The sequence below is a fragment of the Miniopterus schreibersii genome, assembly GCF_964146895.1.
Source record: "Miniopterus schreibersii genome assembly, chromosome: 12".
Taxonomy (NCBI): Eukaryota; Metazoa; Chordata; class Mammalia; order Chiroptera; family Miniopteridae; genus Miniopterus; species Miniopterus schreibersii.
This window is the reverse complement of record NC_138112.1, coordinates 59,679,296-59,705,155: the sequence shown is the minus strand read 5'-3', so window position 1 is coordinate 59,705,155 and position 25,860 is coordinate 59,679,296. Positions and strand designations below refer to the sequence as shown.

At 42.9% G+C, this 25,860-nt stretch overlaps 1 protein-coding gene across 15 annotated transcripts in view; it reads left to right on the top strand.

Annotated features, from left to right (window-relative positions):
• The window catches only part of LRRC4C (leucine rich repeat containing 4C), an 834,219-nt gene that overhangs the window by 685,492 nt on the left and 122,867 nt on the right, over window positions 1-25,860 (top strand). Inside the window, exon 1 of one of the 15 annotated variants that reach the window (XM_081155241.1) lies at window positions 9,855-10,802. The exons of 10 other annotated variants lie outside the window; for them this stretch is intronic. The gene's annotated coding sequence lies outside the window, so the exon portion shown is untranslated. Of the gene's footprint in view, window positions 1-9,854; window positions 10,803-25,860 lie in introns of those variants that run through there. 4 more of the 15 variants (XM_081155244.1, XM_081155243.1, XM_081155253.1 and 1 more) reach the window with 4 other exon arrangements.

Genomic DNA, 25,860 nt, shown 5'->3' with positions numbered 1-25,860 from the left:
GTTTATCTGACCTGAGCCTGACTTAGAGACCCAACCATAGCTTGCAGCCTGGCCTCGAGGGACTCCGGGGACAGTGTTACAAGGCAGCCCATTCCCCGCCAGAGAGCTTATTTTCAGGAAATGCTTTGTTACTTTGATTGGAAGTTATGCATAGACTCCAAATAGAATGTCACATGTACACACACAGATGAACATGTGAGCTAACAATGAGCATGCAAGTGAATAACATTTTGTAGATTCTAGCACTCGGCGTTTCTTACCCTGATCTCCCTCTCTCCACCCCCAGAGCTGCTGCCTTTGGATCCTACTCCACCCCTACTTTCCAAATTGCTCTCCCAGGCCTAGTTGTTCCTCTTATCTTCCAATCCATCTGCAAATTGCTTCTTGTAATGTCTTTTGAAAATCCAAAACTTATCATGTTATTTCTTTGCTTAATATCTCTTTAATGATGCCCCATTGCCTTTTGGATCGACTCTTTAAAAAAAAAACACAAAAACCACACAATACTTAATCTAGCTTTATATGCGGTTCATTTCTTGGCATTTCACCTCCTTCTCTGCTACACAATCTCCTTACGCTCCAGCCCTAACGTATTTACAGTTCTGAAGTACAAACAATGAATATTTTTCTAATTCAAACTCTAGTCTGTGCAATGCCAGACGGGCTGCTCCACGCTCTATCCTGGGATCAAGCAGATCTTTTTTCTGAATATACGCTAACCCTTTCCAAAAATGTAAGCATCGCTGAAAAGTAATGAAAAGTGCTAACACTTTGCCCACGCGTGGCATCCAGAACATACTGAAATTGGTACGCAATAAAAATTTGTTAAATTCATAAACTGGGTTAGATTAGATTTAACTAAATTGTTAATTAGCACCTATATGCACTTTTTTTTTTTCACTTAGTATCATTCTTTCTGGAGAAGGGAAACATCGAACATTGAGGCTTTAGGTGTATGTAAAGAAGACTGAAAAAGGGAAAGACACCAAAAACGGGGATGGACCCCTTCAAGGATAAGCTTTGTTCCAATCTCATAACTCTGCCACCCTCTCACCCTAGAGGTAAAAGAAGCAGAATCGAGGATAGAAAAACTGAGAAAATACAGCGGCCTTTGTATGTAGCTGCTAAAATTAATAAGAACAATAACAAAATAATTGAGGGATCATTAATAAGAATTAAAGTGAGAAATCAAATTTCAGCATGGAATAATTCTTTTCTGTATCATTTGATTACTTTTTTACAACTTTATTAAGACATAATTGAGATATAACATTGTTTAACTTTATCTTAAACTTACGTGATGATTTGAGATACATATACATTGTAAAATGATTTTCCACAATATGGTTAGTTATCACCTCCATCGCATCAAATAATTATCTGTGTGTGTGTGTGTGTTGTAAGAACATTTAAAATCTACTCTCTTAGCAACTTCCAGGTATATAATGCACTATTGTTAACCATAGTCACCATGTGGTGCGTTGTGTTCCTGGAAACCACCAGTTATTCATCTTATAACTGGAAGTCTGTGTCCCCTGGCCAGCATCTCCCCATTTCTCCTATCCCTTGGCCCCTGGAAACCACCATTCTACTCTCCGTTTCTTTGAGTTCAGCTTTTTTAGATTCCACATATAGGTCAGGTCGTATGCTGTTTGTCTTTCTCTCTTTGATTCATTTCATTTAGCATAATGCCTTCAAGGTCCATCCGTGTTGTCACAAATGTTTTTGCACAGCTGCACTGTACTCCTGTATACCTATACATGTTCTGGGTCTGTTCATTCGCTGATGGACACTTAGGTTGCTTCCATACCTTGGCTAATGCGAATAGTGCTGCAATGATCAGGGGGTGCAGGTATCTTTTCTAGATGCTAATCTCGTTTTCTTCAGATATGTACCTAGAAGTGGGATTGTTAGATCACATGATTCAGGAAATAAAGTGCACATTTTTAATTTTTGTAAAATGTTCACTCTGTTTTCCAATAGTGGCTGCACCAATCTGCATTCCCACCAGCGGTGCACAAGGGCTCCCTTTCTCCACATACTTGCCAACTTATCTCTTGTCTTTTGATAATATCCATTCTAACAGGCATGAGGTGATCTCTCACTGTGGCTTTAATGTGCATTTCCCTATGATCAGTAATGCTGAGCATCTTTTCATTGTGCCTGTTGGCCATCTGTATGTCCTCTTTGGAAAAACATCTATTCGGGTCCTCTGCAATGTGACATAATTGTTATCCTACTGAAAATGTGAACGCCCATAAAAATTCTTAGAATTTTAATAAAAATCTCTGTCAGGAAGATAGTCAACTGGAGGCTGTAGTAAAATATCAAACATTCAATCACTTAAGTGTAACCAGTGTTCACACTGCTCAATAAGACCTCACGCCAAGATGTATCTCACAGTCTTCATCTACCGCAGGGATATTCATTGTACATCTTTCCCCTATTAAACCCATGCAGCTGTTGATGGGTTAAAAAGATCTTTCTAGAGAAGCAAAGGATTCCTGACCTTCTCCCATTTTGAAAGTTGACTCCCAATAGTATTTTTTTATATATGCTTATTTTGGGTATTTGAAAAATATTTCATTCAAGCAACAAAGGTGTTTTCATGTTCTGTGTAAATACAATAGTTTTTGGTTGTTTTTTTTTTTAAATTTGCATCATCTCCTAGAGAGTCATTCCCTTCCCTGGAAAATGCTGTGCATGTTAGAAACCTGGACATTTAAAAATGCAGATTGTCTAACGTTATTTGAATCATGTGCCACTAACTCAGCTAGAGGCTTGAAATCACAGATGTGCTAATGCATCTTCATTGTGAAGAGAACTGAATTCTGAGGTCTGTGCACTTCATTTCCTGAAAACACAATGGTAATATGGTGGGAAAACAAGGCCATCGTTTATTGAATCTGCATGGCTAATGCTGAAATAGAGTGACATTGTTTAGGTGTTATTTAGTATCAAGTGCTGATTTAGCTAGATAAAATGCAGCTGTCTCCCCAAATTACACAACTGGATTCACACCATCTACTAATTCCTGGCGGAATTTTAAAGATACCTTTACGGGCCATTTTCTCCCGGGTGCAAGGAATCCTAATTTAGACAGTGCAATAAACACCACCATGTAGTTTCTCCATACAAATACCATCTCCCATCGAAACATTGGCTAAAGGAGCTTGCCAATGCTCCTTTTAGCACATTGGCTAAAAGTGCTGAGGTCAGTATTTCAAAAGGACTTCTAAAATGTAAGTGGCTCTGAATTGATTCAAAATTGGGAGTCAGGTTGTCATATAACTGTTTCCATCAGCATTCTTCTTACTACTTTACTTCACTCCTAGAATCTGTCGTGTTGCCCAGTGGGTCTCAGAAAGGACAAGTCCTCCCTCGAAATGCTCCCCTTCCCCAATGCTCTTTCTTACCACCTGTCTTTTGGGATCAACTTTCAAAATCTGGATGCTCTTATTTCTACGTGGCACCTCATAGTCTGATCACCTCTACCATAGCTGAGTATGTCATTTAGCTAAGCGTTAGCCCTGCTAATCTTTGGGCCACAGACTGGATTTTCTTAGAATGTACCCCATTCTCTGGCTGTAAAACGACCAGCCTGCATCCATCAGCTGTACGCTAGCATCCATGAAGCTCTTCACACATTTAGGTTTCCTGTTTGCGAGGTCCTCTGGGATTGTCGCACACAGAGGTAGCTACTGCCTCCTCCGCTTTCTCAGTTCCTTACACTTACATCGAGTAAAATGTTGAGCATATTGTATTACCATGGCCTATAATTGTCATACCTACTGTTTAACCACTTGGCTTCCCTAACCAAGTAGACAGTTCATTCATCCATGAAACAAAATGTACTAAGAGGCCAAAGGCCCAGCCGGCGTGGCTCAGCAGTCGAGCTCCCACCTCTGATACAGGAGACTGCAGTTCCATTCCCTGTCAGGGCACATGCCTGGGTTTCGAGCTCCATTCCCAGCAGGGGGTGGGCAAGAGGCAGCTGATCAATGACTCTCTCTCATCACTGATGTTTCTTTCTCTCTCTCCCTCCATTTCTCTGAAATCAATAAAAAACATATTAAAAAATAATAATGATAATAAACAGAGGCCAAAAGACCAGGCACTGTGTTAAATAAATAACATGGGCACAGATTAGTGTTAACAAAACCAGTTCTTTGGCAGACTGACAAGCAATGTATTTACCCCCACTCATCTGTAGCAATGTATTTACCCCCACTCATTTATTTTTGTTTTCTCATTTATTTGAAAAAGTTATTTCTCAGAAGTATGCATGTATTTAGAATATGAATCCTTTGTTCTATGCATAGCCACTAATTTTCCCAGTGTTGTGGTTTCTTGTTAATGTACATAAGGAACGTATGTTTCCATTATTGTTTCTTCCTTTAAATTTTGTCACAGCATTCCTTTGTCAGAAGCTAACTAGTCCCAGAGAGGGGATGGTATGGGTAAGAAGGGTTAGTGGCAAAGAGCCGGCAGAGGAGCCTGAGAGGGGTCACAGGAAAGGAATACAGTAGAGAGAGTTGGGCAGATGTGTGAGCCATTCCTGAATTAGCATCAACAGATGTGTCCAGGAAAGTGGGGGTAGCAGAGGAGTTGGTGATAACATCCGTTATACCTGGCACATAATGGGAGAGGGTAATCTCCATCTGTTTAATCGAATGAACCTTTATGTTGAAAATTATCCTGTCTGTAAACCCCAGCAATCATTAAGGGAATGTGTTATTTGTAAGAGAAGTTGTGGTTAATTGCAAAGACCACTGATTGTTCACTCTCTTTTGTCATACAACTTTAGAGGGGCCTCCCATTGTGTGTGGAACGACCTGCCCCATTCCTTGACAATGTCTCAACCCAGTGATTTGCTTAAGCCAATGGGAAGTCAGCAGATATGCTTTACATAGAAGCTTCAAAAAGTAGTCATGCCTTTCTGCTTGCTCTCTTGGACTTCTTCTGTTGCCAAGTCATTTGCTTGGACCAAGCTGATGAAGAGAGGGAGGCACATAGGACAGAGCTGAGTTGCCCAGTGTCCTAGCTAATCCCATTTTAGATCAGCTTCCAGTGAAACAAGTCAAAATCAAAAGAGCCACTTCACCAATCTCTGACTGACCTGTAGACTCACGAGAAGAAATAAATGATTGCTGTTTTCAGCTGCCAAGTTTTAGGATAGTTTATTATACAGCAATAGCTAATTTATAATTTATAATTCTCGGATTAAGTTATTTTATTCGGTGGCATTTTTATTAGTGTTTCTATTTAGTAATTGCAGTTCTCATCTAATATTTTGTGTGCCACAGTGAAAAGCATATTCAGCAAGAGACAAAAGACGTGTCCTAATGTCATAATAGACATTTATTCATTCAACAATGTGTACAGTATTAGAAATTCAGAAAAACATGCTTATGAAATCAGTGATAGTTCAGGGGGGAAACTCAGACATGATGAAGTCATTTCCATCTGTCATTATATGACTGTAATGGGGTGGGGGTCTGGGTAGAGGAGATATTCAAAACAAAACAACAAAAAACCACAAAAACATCCTGGCTGGCGTGGTTCAGTGGTTGAGCATTAACCCATGAATCATAATCGATGCCCAGTAGGGGACATGCAGGAGGCAGCAGATCAATGACACCTCTCATCATTGATGTTTCTCTCTCTCATCATTGATGTTTCTCTCTCTCTCTTGCTCTCCCTTCCTCTCTCTGAAATCAATAAAACAAATGAAAAAAAACAGAAATTGCAAATCTACTTGATTTTAGTATCTTCATCTATATTTCAAGGAACAAAGGATGGATTGATATTGGGTTATCTTCTAGCCCTGAGATAGAGCATCCTTGAAGTATTGTCTGTCATAACCCATGCAGTGAGTTCCCACTTCATATGGCATTTTATCATTAAAGTCGTTTTCCAAATAAGTTGTTCTAAAGAAGTTAATTGACTTGTCATTCATTATGCATGACAACAGAGGCAAGCTTGATAGGATTATCCCACAGGATATTCGGGTCCCCGTTTAACAGTATTGAAAGTGAAAAGAATTTGTAACAGAATGACTCAGATCTTCAGTATGTGTTGTGCTTGAATAGAGTAGCCTATGGCCTGTTAAATAAAGTTAATAAACACAATAGACACATCCATGTTTTCTCTATTTTTAAGCAAAGTTACTGAATTCACTCTTTTTGCTATTTTATATTTGTGATTACGAGATGCTGTCCTCCGCTGTTTGCTAAGAAGTACGCCAGGTAGAGTCCCCAGCACACAGTGAAGTAACATGATAGTTTTGGTTCAGCACCCACATGCCTCCAAATCAGGACAGGAGAACAAACAGGATTCTGTCCACAGAACAAACCTGCCATGTTAGCACAGTGCCCCTCTTCTCTGGAGCCATCTCGTTTTAATGACATTTGTCCTGTCCTTGCTTTTTGGTAATTAGATGGGCTAATCGGAAGGGTGACAATGTAATCAATTCATTACTCATTAGGCAATCATTTCTTCTAAAAGAGCTTTTATTAAAAATTTTACTTGAACACCTACCCTTGTCATTGTTGACAGTACCTGCCAACTTCTACTGAATAAATATAATTATGTTGTTATTTAACAATTTAGTTTGCATGCGTACTTGTATGACAACTTGTTTACTAACTAAAATTCTCTTTGAAGAAGGGCATTCAGTGACAAATGTGACAATCCCATTCCCCCACAGGGTTACAAATTCACATCTGGGATTCGGAGCCCATAAGGACAGCCTGCATGCTAGTGATCCTCTTACCTGCATGACCCGTTTGCCAAAACTAGAAGTTATAGCAAAATTGAAAGAACTAGAATTGAGTAGATCAGGATTCAAAATTTACCTAGGTCATTTACCAAGTATATGGCTTTAGAGTCACTTTCCCCATCTTCAAAGTCTCTCAGGGGGCTGTTTTGTATTTTAGATAGGGTTATGTATATTAGAATTCAGCAAAAAGACAAACCCATATGGATGCCCAATAATCACCAGTTGAATCTGAGTTGAAAATAAAAGCCAAGTGACTCATTCAAGTTCCTACCCTGTGAATGGGCAGCTGAGATGAGAAGAGACGCTGTAGCTGCTGAATGGGAAAGTAAACAGGAAGGGAAAGCCTTTTCTTTTTTCCTCCTGGATAAATAGCAAGGATCCTTCCCTGCTGCTTTGTTTGATAGATTAATTCATTATGTAAGGCCTTAAAGATGTCTGGTAGGTAGCTAATAATCAGCTTTGAAAAACAAATCATTGCTCTTTCCCTTGCTGTCAAAGTCCCTAGAAAGAAAAATTTCATGTCCAAGGGCTTCTAGCTCACCAGAACCAGAGGGTAGACACCCTTGAAGTTTTCTAGAGCAGCTAGTTCCTGCACTTTTTAATGGCTTAGTAGTTGATACATTGTAATTGTCATACAGCAGTAAGAGCTTCAAAAGACAAACTAAAGTGATAGTCAACTGCCCACTAGTGTTTTAACTCAATACAGCATTCATTTAAAAATAGAAGCAACGACATTGCCCCTCAACAGATTCACATTTTGATGCAATTCATAACTACATTAAAGCTCTCCAAATAGATGGAGAAATTATGATAAATCAAAATCTATGTGTAAAGAAAGGCCTTCCCCTTGCAGGTGCTGATATCTGAACCCCATCTTAGAATATGCAATTATTTTTTTAAAATTTTTATCTTTAAATGAGGAAATACACATGTACTGTAACGGGAACAGGAAAAAATAAAAGAACATCGGGTGTGAACTTGGACATGCCTCTGGGGTTCCCTTAGTGAATTCTCCTTTTTGTCGAATGCCACTTCGCACTATGACTTGTCACATACAGACTAAAATGTTAAGTATGTATTCTGCTTGAGTAGTAACCTACAGCCTCTTTAAAACTATTTAAACCAAGTGCGTCTGCTGATCTCTGAAAAGTAAAGTAAATTGTCACAGAGGTCATTAATTTTACAGCTTGAAACTGAGAAAAATCCCTTTGCCTTCCTCCCCCAACGTATGCAATGTTTTATTCTTGGAGTTATCATTCCCTCTTTTATCTTTTTCACATCTCAGGGTTACATATCTGAATGACATAAAATGAGTAATGGTAGCTTACAGAAAGGGCCTGAGGACAGTTACATAGTGGAGAAAAAAACCGGCATAAATGCATTAGTAGTAATATTATTCTGTGGGCCCATCAACCTAAGAAGACCCAGTGAAATTGAAATGTGCCACCGGCCCCCTCCCCCCAACATGTCTTGTTGTAAAGGCCCATAGCCAGGAGCCAGGGATGTTGCAATTGAGTTGTCAAACTGTCCTGGATGTCTTGTACAAGCTGAACAGGCCAATTTACTGCAACACTGCACCGGCTGAAGGCTCCGATCTTGCCTTTACAGAGCTTCCTCCTGGTCAGGTTATCCTGCTGGACAACAGGCTCCCTCCCCAGCAGCTTTTCACCTCCTCCTAGGTTCCTTCTGGTCAGCCTGCCCTAGGTAATACTGGTATGTGCTGTGCTGTCCTTACCGGTGACCAGCCCGCTTGACCAGGCAGGGGAGAGGCTCTTGCTCTGCAATCGGAAAGCAACATCTTTGTGTGTTTGGTGAGATTTTTGAAATTCTAGTGGCAATTTGATTTCATTGTCTTCCCCCTTGGTAGCTCCAGCTCCTGGCTTCAGGGATGAAAACAGGCAGGCTTTTAGAGGGGGGGAAAAAAAAAAGAAAAAAAAAAAAAGACAACTTCTCCCACACAGCTCCTGAGTTTCTTTGCACATTACTAAGCTCAGAGCGTGGGGGTGGCCTCGCAACGCAGCTGTTCGGGCTGCGCCCTGTAGGTGGCAGCGGTGCCCCGCCGCAGAGGCTCGGTGCCCGCTTCCTCGGCTTCAAGCGTTAACGCAATTGACCAATCAGTGCTAAGATGATGGGAGGTAATTGGGTAATTGTGTTTCACTGATCACAGAAGAGAGAGGGGAAGGAAGAGGGGACGCGAAGAGGGGCCGAGGAGGGACGGAGACTGCAGTCCGAGAGGAGATTTGGGGGAGCCGGGTCCCTAAATGTTGGGACGTGGCGCCGGCCGAGGGAAAGCCTAGACTCGGGAGCTGCCGCCGGCACCCGGAGAGCATTTATTTATTTGGGGGAAGGCAGAGGGGAGAGCAGCGGGAGGGAAGGAGGAGAGTTCCTGCCGAGTGGACGGCCGGGGCGCGGGAGCCTGCGGCGCGGGGCGCGCGGGGCCGCGGCGCGGGCGCTCGGGGCGGCGCGGAGTAGCTGCGCCCCGGGAACGCGCCGCCCGCGAGGCCCCGCCGGCGCCGGGAAGGTCTGCGCCGCGAGGAACCAACTTGTGGCTCCGCCGTGTGCCCGGCGCAGCTGGACCTGAGAGCAAAGCTGCAGTTTCGTGCGCGGAGCGTGAGCGGAGCCAGCGATTAGGGATTTGTTTTCCGTTCCGTCTTCCTTTCCATATTGTTTTTTAACGTGCCTGCCATCCCGTCGGTCCCCGCACTTCGCCCTCCCCGTTTGAAATAAAAGCCCACTTGGAACTTCTTTCGCCGCGGCGCCCTCCCCCCACCCCGGATCCGCCGCCCGCTGATGGAGAAGAGGGGGCCCCGGGGGCTGGCGGGGGCCGCCGGCGAGGGCCCGCGTCACGCGTCTTCCCCGTGACCCCCGCGCTGCTGCTCGCGGAGTTCGCCGCACCTGGAGCCACCGGACGCGGGGCCGTGGGGGCGGGGCAGGGGCCGGGAGAGCCCCGCTAGCCTTTGAGACAGAAAGTCGGGGCGGCTTCTCGACGGCCGACGGAGCCCTGAAATTTCCCTCCGCTGCCCCCGCCCCCGCCCCCCGCACTCCGTTTAACGTGAGGTTATGAAATTGCGGAGGCGGCGGAGGGAAGGAGACAGGATATAACCGGGAGTCCGGAGCGAGTGGGGACGGCGGCTGGCCCGGGAGGCTGACAGCAGAGACCCAATTGCGCACTGGGTTGTGATGAGAAATCTAATCAGATCTTTGGAGAAGGGGCCGGCCGAGAGGGCGATGAGCGGGGCGAGTTGATCCCCAAATTCCTCGGAAAGGTGGGGGTTGCGGAGAGGAGGAATCGACGATGTAAAAGGAGACTTTTTTTTTTTTTTTTTGGCGGCGGTGGCGGTTGGGTGCCTTGCAGCCATGAAGGATGCGGGACGCGGCGCCGTCCTAGAGCCAGAGGCGGTGGAGCGTGCGGGGGAGCCGGAGGAGCGAAGCTGCGCCCCCTGAGGCCGGGATCCTGCCCCGCGCGAGGGCGCGCGCCCTGGGGGCGCCGGGCGAGGAGGCAGACCCGCGTCGGGCCCGCGCGCTGACACGGATCCGTAATAAAACAGCGCCCCCCCCCCCCCCAAAAAAAAAAGATGATCGGTAATGGAGAACCGACGAGCCACAAGGAAAAAGTGTGTTCATTGTTTTTCTATACAGGAGAAAGTCAGCCAAGGATATATTTTTGGAATGAAAAGTTTGGGGCTTTTTTTTTTTTTTTTTTTAGGAGAGTAAAAGACCTGATATGATGGTGTTTTCGAGGAAATTAATAAAACATCTGCAAAGAATTTTGGAGAAGAAAAGTTGACCGCGGCAGAAGGAGGCACTGACTGGGGGAGAGGAACCAGCAGAGCACACTTGGATTGGTGCCTGTGTTGACTAAAATTGACGGATAATTGCAGTTGGATTTTTCATCAAGCTCCTTTCTTTCCCTCTTCCTTTTATTATTTTTTTTCTTTTTGGGGTCGAGATCATGCGTTTTAGCCTGTTCTTAACCACCTGGATTTCCGTCTGGATGTTGCCGTGATCGGTCTGAAATACAGTGAGTGATCCTTACTTTCTTATTTATTGGTAAAGAAAAAGGCCCATTCATTTCTTGCTCCTAGTCCCATTATTCCCTCACCTCCCTGAGTGTGGTTTTTAAAGACATCGCTGTAGGGGGCCAGAAAGGAGAGAGGGGGTGGCCCACGCATTTGCTCCATCAGCCTGTACTCAAGGAGGAGCTGGCTTGCTATAGATGCAGGTTGTCTGCATCCTGGGCAAACGCCTGCCTTTGCAAAAATGTTCACCAGTGAGGAAAGAAGTCGCCCCAAGAAAGCCGCTGCAGTGAGGGGTGCCTGTGCTGTGTGATTGACACTCTAGAATGCTTATTTAAGTTGCCTGGCAGCCCCGGAGCTGGATGCACAGTTTTTTAGCCATTGGAAATCGAAGGGGCCTAATTTAAATTTCATTATCCAACCTGACATTGCAGATCAACAGAATGGATTAACACAAAAATATGATAATAAACCTAGCAGATGAAGGCTGGCTTCTGGCTCCTGGTGGACTGAGGGAGGAGGTGTGGGAATGGGGGAGACAGGAGGCCACACTTTCCCCAGTCTCTCTTGCTAACACATGTTCCAGGGTGGTCTCCAGATTGCCTCAATTCTTGCTGGTGATAAGGAGAGGGGAGGGAGGACCCACTTCTCTTCGAGCCCACCTCCGTGTAACTAACCACTTCTTTGGGTAACAGAGAGGCTGGATACTACATTGTAAATGGCTTGGGCAGTTGGCTTGGGTTTTGTGAGAAACCTTCCCACATCGCTGGGCCAGGGCTCTTGAGAAAAAGGCAGGGACTGGGTATCCTGTGTGGTAACTTAGGTAAAGGAGCTAAAGAAAAGGTCTGTGTGTTGAACACCAGTGCTTCTCACGTTTCAGGTTTGTTTTGGGGGAAAGAGGCCAATAAAGCTAAATAAGAAGAGGTAGAAAATGTTTAGAGAGCCTGAGGGCCTGTAGGAATAGCCTTCTTTCCCCTCCCTCCCTCCCTTTCTTTCTTTTTAACAGAACTCCTCTCCCCTCTTCTTCATTCCTCTCTGAGGCCTTCTATCAGAATCATAAACTATATAACTAGAGCCAGAAGACTCCTCAGAGATCTCAAGCCAATACAGAAAAGGGACCTGAGGCCCAGAGAAGCTATAACTCTTTGGTGAATGGCCAAACCATCTGAGACAGGTGACTCACCCAGGCCTCAGAACAGCAGACACAACTCAGCTTGGGATCCAAACTGGATAGGAACCAGCCATACATGGCCTGGCTACTCCTGTCCCCGCAGCTGCCATTTTTGTCTAGAAGGGTCAAGGAAAGAACCTGTCCTGAGAGCTCAAAATAAACTCCTGCCACACTGGACCTGAGGACTAGCCCATCTCCAACATTTATATCTCTTTTGAGGCCTTTCCCCCCCCCCCCCCAATGGATGATCTCAGATAACCCTAGCTTTAATATTATTTTTTAAAAAGATAAGATCCACAGCTCTGGCATATCCTGAAGGAGGTGAAAGACAGCCCTCTCCTGGGTCCTTCTTGGTGTTGGGCACATTTAATCCAGTGAGTGGTGGTCCCTGGAGAGTCATTAAGGAACCACGGAGTTAGATTTATATTAAGGAGGTGGTAATAGAAACCAGAAACACCCTACTAAAAGCATCTCAGCCTGTCCTTCCACTCCTATCATCTACCCTTATCCCTTTCATTACTCCTTAACTAAACTAGCTGACAGACAAGCACTTCTCTAATTTACTTTTCTGGGCACATGTTTCCTATTGGGGCACAGATCAGGCAATAAATTGACCAACCCATGGAAATGATCATGCAGGTTTTTTGTGTTTCCCCCCCCCTAAGATCTCTGTAGGCTTTTGCATATCTTATCATTCCTTGCAGTTTTTATTTTTTTTTATTTGCTTGCTTGTTTTATTTTCACATGACCTCAGTTAAGTTACCACTGTGGTCATAGATTGACTCAAGTTAAGTTCCCGCCCAGTTGCAACTTGGCACAACTGACAAAAGAGAAAAGAGGGAAAAACTGTACTTGGACGTTTTCTTCCTGCACAGTTCAGCTCTGGGCTTCACGTGGGAAACTCAGCCTCGCCTCTGCCAACCGGGAGAGGTTTTTACTCTCCCTTTTCCTTTAATTTTTTCTTTTTCTTTTTGACGTTAGCATTTCTTCACTGCTGCTCCAGGGAGACCTCCAAGTGCCTTCCTCCCCTTCAGAGTCGCCACCCCCTTTCTGTGCCCTCCAACATTTACACTGGCTGGCTACCTTTTCTGAATGAGAGGAGGGAAGGGGTTAGGGGAGGGAGAGGAAAAGGGAGGGAGAGAATTGAATGTCTTTAAAAGTGTAGGCTGAAATGTTTCCTCCCACCCAGCTCCACTTAAGCACGTTCCTCATATCTGGAGATGGTGGAGCATCCAAGGTATCGGTTTTCATCTGGGGAATCACTCATTTCCCCAGCACTACAGTTAGGGACACATTGACCAGTTTGGGGTTTAGCTCCTTTGGTTTGGCAGTCAGCTTTGGCTCTGCGTTTTAGGCAACTTGTTCGTGGACTGATGAAAGAATGGAGACGTGGGAACCCACCTCGTGAGCTTATTTCAGGGCCAAAGTTGGTGCCCCCTGAATAACATTTGTGAGTTGGTAGTTGTGTACTGGGATTCTGCTGGGGACCACAGGCCCAGAAACTGCTGGGTTTTGCAAGTTTTGAAGTTCTCTTTTAAAATTATCTCTCTCCTCTGATTTAATAGCTGTATGCTTTGGGCCACACCTTTAATTTCTCTGTCCCTCTGTTTTCTCATCTGTGGGATGGGATTGAGCATATCAACAAATTAGAATTCAATGAATTTGAATTGTTTGGTGAATTAAAAGTAATGTTATGCAAAGCCTCAAGCATAATAGGCCCTCTAAAGAGGGCTGTTTGTTATGGTTGTTCTAGGATTAATTTGGATTAACTTCCAGGGAATGAATACAGGCTGGCCAGACACTTTACCAAGTCTAGTGGCTACACTTGAGAAGGAGGGAATGTGTAACTGGCCTTACAGTCGTTGCCAGATTCTTCCTTTGAGTTCTTAGCAGGACAGACTGGCTGCAGCGTATCATTTTAGATTGAAATGCGGCTTCAAGCTGGAAACTGAAATCAAGATTTTCTCTTTAAAGTACAGAAAACTCAAATCTCAACAAAGATAATACTTAAATGAGATATTTGGGAGGAAATAAGACTCTTATTGTGTTGCTGTTATTTTGGTCTGAAAGCTGCACATGATAGATTTTGCATATTCAATGGATAATTTTAGCTGCATATTACTTTGTCTGGACCTGGAATGCACAAAATAAACACAGATTTTGGGCAGCAATATAATTTAAATTAGAGGCCATAAAATCCCATTCCTTATATGAAGGCCCCCAAATTCACAATTTGGATTCATAGTCTTCCCAGTTATAATGAATTCTGTGTTCGTTAAACACCTTTGCTTTGTGGTAGGGTAAAGGCCTGATAGTTTCTGGAATCAAGACTTCATGTAGACATAAGTGTCTTATTGTTTGCACGTGCAAATCTTCCAACGCCAATTCAATAATGGTTTTCTGAGGCAACCAGTCCTGGTCTTTGCTCATAATTTCATTCTCTGTAATAGCAGCTCTGTGTTTCTTCCATTTCCTCAATATGCTGCCAGAGACCTGTTTCCTCTCGGAGGGAAAAGGGCCCTACTGTTGTTACTGTTATCCTTGATGTCATATCTGCAGGTTATAACCACACAGCCAGGCTGAGGAATTGCCCATTGGAATTTTATACGGCTTCTGGTCAATTCCGAAGTCAGTTTGAAATCTGTGTTTATTTTGAAGAAGTATCCTAAAGTTAACCAACCTTGCTGATCTTAAGAAGACATCATCTGTAGAAGTTCTTACCATTTGATGCATTTTATTTTTTATGTGCTTCCTAAATGTGGCTGAGATATTTGGTAAACTTGGACTCTGACCTCCTAAGTGAGTCTGTGTACTCATCTTTCCACTAGGTCACGTGTGTTACTTCCACCATTTAACCTCTCTGAGCCTGTATGCTTATCTGTAAGATAGAGGTTATAAGGAAGCACATGGATGGAATCAGATTATATATGTCAGGCACCGCCAGACATTCAATAAATATGCACTTAAGTTGGGCATCTCTGATTTTAGTTTAGGTAATGCACAGTTTGCAAAAAACAAATATGGTCTTGTTTGACTGAAGCTGCTAATCTAAAATCATGTTGGTATAGAGAGTAACAAAGGAAAAATACATAGACAAGATTAAGTTTGAGAATGCAAATAGATGCAGCCCCTTTTTATAAGTTCCTACACTTTTAAAACACATTTGGAAGTGCTTTGGTGAATGCCATTCCCTCAGGAAAGATTGAAACATGCTTTGTGAATTGTGGAAAATATATTCCGTGTCCAAGTAAAGTTTCAGTAAATTGTCAAGTATTTTATAATACAGGCATAAAAAATAGATTTGTCTATAGTGTCTTCGAAGACTCTCCAAGGAGACCAAGAGTCTGTTGCATCCTTCTGCAAAATGATTTCTCTACAGAAATGTCAATTCGACAGTTGAAACTTGGTTGGGCAGATCTTGCAGCTAAAACAGGGTGCTTGTAACACTCTGAGGACAAGGGTTTATTTGTTCTCTGGCATGTTCTCAGCCCCTCAAAGGAATGTCTGAGAAATAGTGTGCCTGCAGTAAATATCCTATGACTGACTAATTGAACTTATTTTAAGAGACATTTCCTCCAAAAGACTCAAATGCATTTACATACCTCTGCAACTTATAGAAACTTAGTGAGAAATATCAATGAGTGTTTTGACACTGTGTGTGTGTGTGCAAAGAGGACATCACACACTGATATTAAGCACCATTGAATGGATTCCTTACATTGGAAAAGTCTAGGCCTGAAAGTTAGGTGATGCAAAATATATGTTATTGATGCTGTCAGTAATAGACTGTAATAATATGTACAAGTCACCTAACCTCTCTTAGGTTGGTCTTATCTTCTTCTCTGTTAAATAAAAGTAAAATCTAACATTTCTTCAAGCACTAAGATTTTTATATCTGAATTCACAATTGATCACCTAGGAATTCAAGATTCCTAGGAATTAAAAATATAAAAGTATTGATCTCAGGTTACTAGTTTTTAAAATGTGGAGAGGAACAGCACAGTATTTTGAGAGAAAAGCAGAATTGGTGTTAAAATGGCTGATATATAGAGTAAAGGGTAAAAGAAATCTCTAGAGTGTTTGTAGAGGAAATACAATGAGATTTGGAATAGAGCAACATTGTTTTCCAATTTTGTTTACCACCTGTTAGCAGGAGGATCCTCAGTAGGCCAGTGAACCTTGCTATGCCTCAGTTTCCTCCACTGTAAAACTGGAGATCATTTTTCTTGATGTTTTGGGAGCATTAACATGTCTAAGTGTTTGATGCATGGTCAGTACACAATAAATGCTAGCTCACCTTTCACTGAAATATTTGGCTACTTTCCACAGAAATGGGAACATCTAACTGAAAGTCTGTGAATGTTTTATGCTTCACAGTTACTGAGTGTAAATGAAAATATTTTGCTGATTCTGCTATCAAAGTTGATAATATTATTTTTGGTAATGTTTCCCAATGTCAATAAGATTTATATTGAAGCCTAAAAAAGGTAAAAAAAACTTATGTGAGATTCATAACCTTTTATTTCAACTTTGACTTACGTTGATGGTATCTTTCTGTGCTCATGGAAGCTTTGAACGCTTGTGGAGGTTATAGGTATAATTTTATAACAGCGATAGTAATAGTAACTACCATTTATTGAGCATCTGATAGGCACCAGGCAGTATGTTAAAAATATAACATATAGTGTTCTCTTTAGTTCTCACTTAGGGAACTGAAACACAGAGAGGCTAAGTAACTTGTCTGAGGTTGTTCAGCAACTAAGTGGTGGAGCTGGAAGTAGAGACTACATTTCTTCTGACCTTAGAAATGAGATCAGAATCAGTAAATGCAGACTTGTTGACTTGGTAGCATAGGTGTAGTAGCTCACTGTCATCTAACCTGGGACTCAGTGGGAGTATTCTAATTGAGACTGAGAAGTCTGCAGCCTCCCTTTCCCCTGTTTCCTGAAATGAAGGTTGTCACATATACCTTGCATGCTTTTGCCAATCTTCAGTAATATCCAAGCATGCCCATAAGTGAGGAAGGACAGCTTCTCGGAGAGATGGGAAAAACTGTCCTCAGTCAAGGTAACTAATGGTCAGATAGGCTTTGCAAAATGCTATGAGATCGTCTGGAAACTCAGAATTGTATGAGAAATATGGTCAACACTAATAATTTTGGAGTTTAGTTTCAACATCCTACAAACCCAACGGGTTTGATCTCCATCCTGGTCATGTTGGATCTCTCTGTGGCACTTGGTCGCATCCCTGCTGCTGGCTTTCTGAAACTCCTCCAGGGGCTCCAGGGGCTGCTTGCTGTCGCTTCCTGAATTCTTTTCACTTCATTCTCCTCCTGCTCTCTCCTTAATTGTCCAGGGCTTCCCCTTTGAACTTATTCTAGTCCCAGTCTCTCTGCATCCTTGAGAGATGTCAGCTGGTTTTTTTGTTTTTTTGTGTGAGATGACACTTGGATCCTTGGCCTCAGTCACCTGTGTATGCTGAAGACGCCTCCATCTCCATTGCCACCAGGATCCCACTTCCTTACCTGGGCAGTAGGCCTTGCAAACTTAACTGGAACTGATTATTTTTCCTCCCGGAGGCTATATAGTTTCAGTTTCAATTATATCGCTGTCTCTTTAAGCTCCCTCATATCCAACCACCCATCAAATCTATGCACTATCCTAAGCTCAGCTTTTTTGTCTCTTAGTCCAGATTCTATCATTACTGATTTAGATACCTTTTTAACTTTCTTGCCTTTCTGTGGATGCCAACTTTTCTTCAGTGTAGTCCATTATTCATTGTTCCCTCAGAAGGATCATCCTAAGAAATAGTGCTAAAAATTCCCTTCTCTCTATTGTATACATATATTTACGGAATAAAATCCGGATTCTTTTCTTGATAATATGGTCTGGCCAACCTATTCACGTCCTCTCATGTCTGCGTGTCATTCTGAATGTTTCATTCTTCAGGAGATATCCCAAGCATGTGAGAGTCACTCTATTTGTCTGTGACATACTCTTTATACGCCAAAGTTCGGAGCAAGTTACCTCTTCTGGGAAAATCTCCCAGGTCCCTATGGTCCACTGTCCTCTGTACACCAATGCTTTATTCATATATGTGCGATAGCTCTTATCACTGTTATAATATATCTACTTATTTGGCCCAAACTCACTAGATTGTGACTTATTTGAGGACATTGTCCTCATCTTGTCATCTGCATTTAACCTAGCTCATAAGAATTTTCAACATATTTTGGTAGAACCAATCAGTGAGTGTACTGATACGCATTTCTTTAGGGCAAAGAGGTTCTTCAGTTCAGTTTATGGTGGAAGCCATAATTTTTCCAATATTTTTACCACTAAGACCATCTTTTATTATTTTTCCTCTAGGGATCAATGTTTCAAAACTACTTTGCCTAATAAACACATTGCAATTTGTTTCTCCATGTTGTCTAATTAAAAACACATACCTGCCAATCATCATTCTTAAAATGCACCGGATGAACATTGTTAACTTGAGTTGACATAAGTTGAGCCAAAAGAAAGATGTTTTAATTATGCATTTGTGTGAGAACATGCACGGTTTCTAGTTGGCTTTTTGAAATATGGATAGTAGTTCTGTAAATACATTTTAGTGCTAATTGGATGTGCTAATGGCTCATCACAAGTTTTACAATGCACACTCCTCAGTGGCAGTGTTCAAAGGATACTGTTCACAGAAATGAAGGTGCCCCTGGAAGTTGTGCATTCCACAGTTATTTAAAGCGGGCCTTCTTGCTCACAAATGACCATTGGAAAAAGACTATGAATTTTACATTTGAGTAATGCCCAAATATGGAATCATACAATGGGGAAATAGATCTCCTGGGTAAGAGTGTCTGCATTTAAAAATTGGGTGAGCTGCAATCACTTTGCACACTATGTAAACACCTGGGGTCCTGCACCAGCTGTGCATTTTCAGAGGTGCTCTGGCTTCTGTTTCAGAGGACGCTTCCTCCTTTCTGCCCTAAGAAGCAGCAGAAGACCCTGGGTTAGATGAAAGGAAAGGCTAAGGTACCATTTAATTATGGTTTAATTTTATTCTTCAGTCTTTGAATAGAAATGCCTTGAGTATGATAAACTGGATATTTGTTTTTCTTTTAGTCCATTTTAGTAAAGTTTTTCTTCTCTTTTTAGATTTCTTTCCAGTTTGGGGTTAGTAGGATTAATCTAAGAAGATTAGTAAACCAGAGAGCATTAAGAGTGATACTTCACAGTACTTTAAAAATCTAGCTGTCCCATCCCTTTGAATCCTCTCAACAGCAGTTTGGTCCCAGAACATCCAAACAAGGTTCCCTGGTTGCTCCATCCCCTGTGAGGCAGTATCAGGAGGTGTGCCGGGAAGTTTGATTGCAGAGAGCCAGTGCTGAGTGTGGTCTCTGGTTCTTGACAAACTGCAAACTGCTGAGACAACACTGTTTTCTTGGCACGGGTCCATTTGTTTCATCCCATTGATTTTAACCAGGTCACTGCTCAGGATGTTGAAGAATTTAGCCATCTGATTATATTTCTTTATCTGTTGCTCAGGTGGTTTATCTGTGACCGGGAGGGGCTGGGTTTCATAGATTATGAAAGGGTAAGGTCTGTTTTCTTATAATGACTAATACTGTCCTATAATTATTCAAGTCAATGGTATTTTAAAGGTGGCCTTGCCAAGAACAAGCTGATTGATTGATTGATTTACGGTGGTTTAATAGCCTATTGTCCATAGAGCTGATCCATTTATTTATTTATTTAAGCCTAAGAAACATCGTACTAAAAAAACTCATTCTCAGGACAATAGACATGTTTTCTTTGAACCAAGGACTTGATAATGATGTTGGAAAGTTCAGTAACTAAAATATGGGGTTTTTGAGAAAGGTGCTTGACATTTGAAAGTGTAAAGATGTGCTTCTCTTCAATGGCTTACAGTTGAATCAACCAGATGTCAGAATATACTGATTTTTACAACCTTAAGAGAGAGGGGGGGAGGGGGGACGAAGGGAGAGTGATCGATTACCCTGAGGTTGGCTGTTCTGGGAAAGGAGAATGTTTGCAGCTTTGTTAGAGGATCTCCAGTGAGAATCACCTCTGCAGGAACCAGAGCATGTGTGTGGGTGAATTAATTTAAATGCATTATGGGGAGTGATCCAGGGGACTCCGATTTCTTCTGATTGAAAAGGCCGAAAGTCAGAAGTCACCCTAAAAGAGTTAACGTCTACGTTGGAAGGCAAGAATGGAACTATGAAGGCTTTCTCTGCATTGTTTGGACGTTGCCATGGCGATAGTTTCCAGCAGAAGTTACACGTTTTTTCAATTCCTCCAAGCAGCCAGCAGCCTTCCCCTCTCCTTCTCGCCCTCCCTTCACCCTCCCTATGTCCCTCAGTCCGTAGTTCCCCCCTCCCCATCCTTTCCCTCCTCCTGTTCTTTCTTTTGTTCTCAGTTTCCCAACTTGTTCCCATTAACAAGGAAAATACTGCAGCTCTACTAGGTCGCTTTCAGGCTGAGTCAGACTACAGCCCTCTCTCCAGGCTTCGCATTCCCCTGTCTGTTTACGTATTAAAGGCCTAATTAGAGGGAGGCGGTGGATGGAAGCAGGGTAGGGGCTTCCCCTCGTTGGTGGGACACAGACTTATTATAATGGTCGGTGTTGTGGTGATATGTTAATTGGATCGCTCCAGGAGAGTGCAAAGCAGCAGTCTCCGACAATTAGAGAGCACAATGACTTTCCTATGAAGGAGGCTGCTCTCCTATCCAGTGGAAGGATTAGCATGCATTGCGGGTCTCTGGGAGGTTCCTGTAGACCCTGCCAGGGATCTGCAGTGGAAAATGCCTCCTGCCTCTTTAAGACGGCTGCCTCTCCCCTTTAGCTTATTTGACCACCAAAGAAAGGGAAGTGAGGGGACAGCGAGAGATCTGGTTTGGTGGGTAGTGGGGGACCCTATCACGGCCCTGGGCCCTGGGAGATATTGCGGCTGTGAGGAAGAAATCTCTGCCTGCTTAATGCACGTGGCCGGTGAATTGTGAAATGGGTCTCATTAGAGCCTTTCCCATCCCGGCATGTGCCAAAGTGCTTTGCCGGCACAGCGCCATCACTTCAGGTCCAACCCTGCTGCTGGTGGCGGCAGCCAAGAAGGGACAGAGGCTCCGTCTGTGTTAAAGCCCTCAGTCCCATCGCGCTCTGTCTACTGTTCATTGTAAGGCGGCCCTGGGCCTTTCAGCCAGCAGGAGTGAGGCACAGCACATCTCCTAGGTGTTTGTACAGAGGAAACAGGAGGGATTTTGAGCATCACTGAGAGGTCTGAGGCAGCCGTGGGTGCTGACACCCAGAGGCTCCTTCTCTTTCTTCCAGGACTGGCATCAAGGCCATATCTAGGCTTCCCTGTAAATATGCCCAGATTCTTACCTGAAAGAGGGGGTGGGGAGTTCAGAGCCAAAGAATTCATCAGAGACCTTTGTGTTATTAGATTCAGAGGAACTCTTTGTTTTTTCTCCGGTTCATATACTAGTGATGTTAGAATCAAATGTTATCTCCCCAAGTGTAGCCCCAGCATACTAGTCGCCCTATGCTGAGTTCTATGTGTTTGGTGCTTTGCACGTCTCCTATTTAGAGCACCCAGTGATTCTACAAGGTTGGTGATATGAAAACATAGAAGCCAGATGGAGCTGAGCCCTGTCACTCCTTCAGTCCGTGGCTTTGCACAATCTTACTTACTCTTTTGGACCTCAGCTGTCTTACCTGAAGTATGGGAATAAATATAGTACAGGACTGTGGCAAGTTATAATTGAAATAATGCAGGTAAATTTTTTTAGCAGAATGCTTGCACATGGAAAACACTCAGGCTATTTGTAAAAATATCAGAGGCGTTTCATACAACAGTATTATGAAATAATCACTAGGCATGTACCTCAGGCAGAATGAAGTTAAAAATAATGTAGGGCAGATTGTTTAATGGAAAGGGGAAAAGCGCATTAGAAGATGCATTTCTAATTTGAAATGCTAAAGTTCCTGATAATTTTGGTGTAACTCTACAGTTTGGAAAGCAGAATAGAGAGGCTTATTGGAATATGCTTCTGTTGCACTCATGCTGGACACATGAATTTCATCCGTCCATAGTCAAGTTTTCCTCCGGGACATCTCTCAGGCATTGTGTTGGTCATGATGCCTTAGATTGGAAATAAGGGAACAAAATCTAACTAGATTAAGCAAAAAAAGAAAAGTTACTGACACATGCCAATGAAACATCCCATAGTTCATGAAATTCAGGTGTGATTTTATCCGAATGTTAAGGATATCAAAGGGACTTCTGCTCTATTTGCTGTAATTCTCTTGGTCACTCCTCCTCCATGGACCATTTCCATCACTATTGTTTTTGCATTCCCTCACCCATCCACTAAAGAAAGGTTCTAGTTTTGTCCCCTTATTCCCAGCAAGCATCCTGAGATCTAAGCTTACTGGTCTAGCTTAGGTCATGTGTCCACTTATAGACCAGACACTGGCTTCAAGGGAATGGAGTTGATGCTCAAATGCATCAGAATTCAGGGGCTATTGAGGGACAAGGGGGATGAGGTGCTTGAGAGGGAATCACTAATAAATGCCCTAGGTCTAATGGTGAAAAGTGGGAAGGATACGTTATGTCTCACACTGTAACTTGCTAGAAGGGTTAGTTTTGTGTTTACTTCCCTGTAACGCTCCATCGCATTGAGGTTTGGAGTTTTAATGACCATCTAAGGAGCCTTGTTCTTCCTCCAGATCATCTGGCTGTAGCTATCATTTTTCAAAGGAACAACTTGAACTGCATCCGTGCTATTTTTGCATTGCTCCTCTCATCTCCTAGGAACAGGTTCTTGTTTTTGAAAGAGAATGTACAGGCTTTTCTGGAAGTAAGGACACAAAAGCAAAAACAAAACAATCCTCTTCAGTAGATGAAAGTCCACTGGAGAAGTTCTTTAAATTGTCTGGAACACCCATGCTGTTGGACATCTGCAAGCTCTGAATGTGCTTCTATCCAGCTTTGACTTTGTCTAATTTGTCATCTCAGCACTGACATAGCCCATCCTTACATGCTCCATTCTGCCTACCTAGGGATAGTGGTCCAAGGAATATGGCTCAATGCTTCTTCATAAGCAAAATGGAGGAAATGATTATCTGGGCTTTGGATACAGATACTTATTAAGTAGATCTATTCAAAGTGCATGACTCCTGGCCAAGTTCAAGGACTTGGAATCATCCCTTTTGTAGTCTTTACACTGCGTTTACCATATTGTGCACAGTATAGACTCTTCATTCATACTTAGGTAGCAACGTGCTCTGAAGTGAGACTCAAACCAAATTCAGGTGCTTTTTATAAAAGCTGTTGTAGAGCAAACTACTGCTGGAGCGGGTTGTGCCTAGGAAGTTAAAACAATGGAGAAAGCTGCTATTTTCACCATCTATTATGTGGTAGAAACTGTAGTGGGTTATTTTACATATTTTATCTCATTGCGTCCTTACAAAAACTGCAATAATAATATGAAAAATATCAATAATAGGTAATATTTATTGAGTGATTACTATATGTAGACATGGTTCTAAATGCTTTCTCTTTATAATGATGTTGAATCCACAGGGAAATAATCACTTTTTTTTAAATGTGAGGAAAGGGAAGCTTAGATAAGTTTGATGAGTTATCCATTTCACTGAGCTAATAAATGACAGAACTCTGCTTTGAAATGGTCCAACCTGTGGTTTTATACCTTGCTGTGCTACCTCTCACATGAGACTACAAAAAAAAAAAAAAAACCCACCAAAAACCAAACACACACAAAAACACTTAAAGTTGTTTTTTTAAGTATAAATAAATCAAAGCACCAAAGACCGCCATTCTTTCCTTGGATCTCACTTGTTTTGAAATGCTTGCCTTGCCCCCTCTTTTCCCAGGTTCCTCAGCTTTGACAATCTCTCCCAGTAGTTTTTGGCCTCTAGTTTGGCCCAGGGCAGCTCCCCAACCATAACTCCAGATCTATTTGAAAGTGGAGCTCTGCTGTGCCATTTATTTTAAGTAGAACCATTTGGGATCACCACAAGTAAACCACAGGAGTGTTTTGGGAAGCCTTGTTGCTTGTCATAGGTTAGGGAGAGTTGAGAAACATTTCATATCCCAGTGGTTTCCTGGCCACTAAGCTTTCAAAACATCTACAGATATTAGTAGTGGGCAGGTCCTTTTCCTGAAGATGCAGTGATACCAGCAGTCACATGTGTAGCTGCCTAAAGCTGTACTACACATGTCTCAGTTGTAACCATCAGGAGATACCCTCCTCCATATATAGAAAAGGGACATTGCACCTTTTCCTCCACAGATCCTAAGACTCTTTGATCTTCCCCATCAGGGTGGTATGTGGGAGAGGCAGAAGGGACTATAGCTATTGGACATTGTTTTTGCTGCCTTTCCCAAGAGGCTACTAAACAAAATTGCTGTTCTCAGCTCATCTGGGCATTGAGCCAGATAGGAGGCACTGCCCCAAATCAATTTCCTTATTCCTTCAGCATATTACCCTTCCTTTTACTTCTGAGACAGACATTGCAGGGGTGGGGAAAGCAGGCACAATGTACTGCAATTGCAGGATCTATGAACACCAACCCTTGCTCACTTGTGTGCACATGTAAACATATACACATACACAGATAGGATCCCCACTAATTTATCTCAGTGTCCTGAATCCCACATGACTCCCAAATGGGCCTTGTAGAGACACATGCCATTCATCTTTCTCTATGATTCAAGATGCAAGGAGAAGGAACTGCACACTGGGACAATAGCCTGTGGACTCGGTGAGGTGAGACAGCTAAGAATTCTTCTTATTACCTACTATACGTTTGACCCAGTGTCTTCTGTTCCAAGAATATAAAGTGACTTTAATATCAGTTATGGCTTCTTATCCCCAGTCTAAGGCTCTTAAAAGGCAGACTGAAGAAGCTTGGAGCTACTCACTATTTTAAAATATCTGAATTCCTGCTTCATGCCCTTGGGGCTGGAAAGAGAGAATAGCTTCTAGCTTCATATCATCTCTAGAATATGCCCCTTTCGGACCCTAATTCAGGCTTTTAGCACTTCTCAGGTCCCGATTTGCCCTTCTCCTTCCAGTCCATCTTCATCAACAGTTTATCTTTTGGAGGCACTGCTTCTGTGCTGGCAAACCCTCCCTGCAAGGATGAATGCTGGACCCTGACGCCTGGCACTCCTCCCGGGGGCCTTTAAGGCTCCGCACTTCCTCCTCTCCCCTTCCAGTTTGTATTTCTTGAGTATGCAGCACTGTTTTCCATTTCCTGTGCCCTGCTTGGTATGGTGATTGTTCTACATGCCTATTGGTTGATTCCTCACCTAGAGTGAAGGCGCCTTGAGGGCAGCCCCTTGTCTTACAAGCTCCTGTGCTCCCCTCCCTGCCTTACATATAGGAGATATTCTATGTGTTTTGTAATAGAAAACATGATGTTTTACTTTACAAGCTTCCAACTGCTGATCTTTTTCTCTTTCAAGCAATGTTTGTTTTTAATTAGATTTTTATTAATTTTTTAATGGATGGCCTCATAGAGTCTGCTTGGGGCAAGGCAACCTTCTCTATTGGGGAGCTTACCTAAGAGTGTGCCATCTTGGAAATAAAAAGGACTCTCTTCTGCTGAGTCTCCTAGGGGTCCCTTTAGAGAGCTACTGCTCAGAGAGAGCAGTGACTCAGACTCCAGATGTCCTGCGGCCCTTTGCGTAGCAGGCACCTGGTGCTCCCTAGTCAAAGCAGCCTGCTTCTGTAGGCAAGAGCTTGGTTTCTTCAGGGGCCTGCCTGCTTCTGTGTCCTGTAGTGCTGACGTGACGGATAGATGTCCCAGGGTTTCCCGAGAGACATACATGATCATGTGTACAA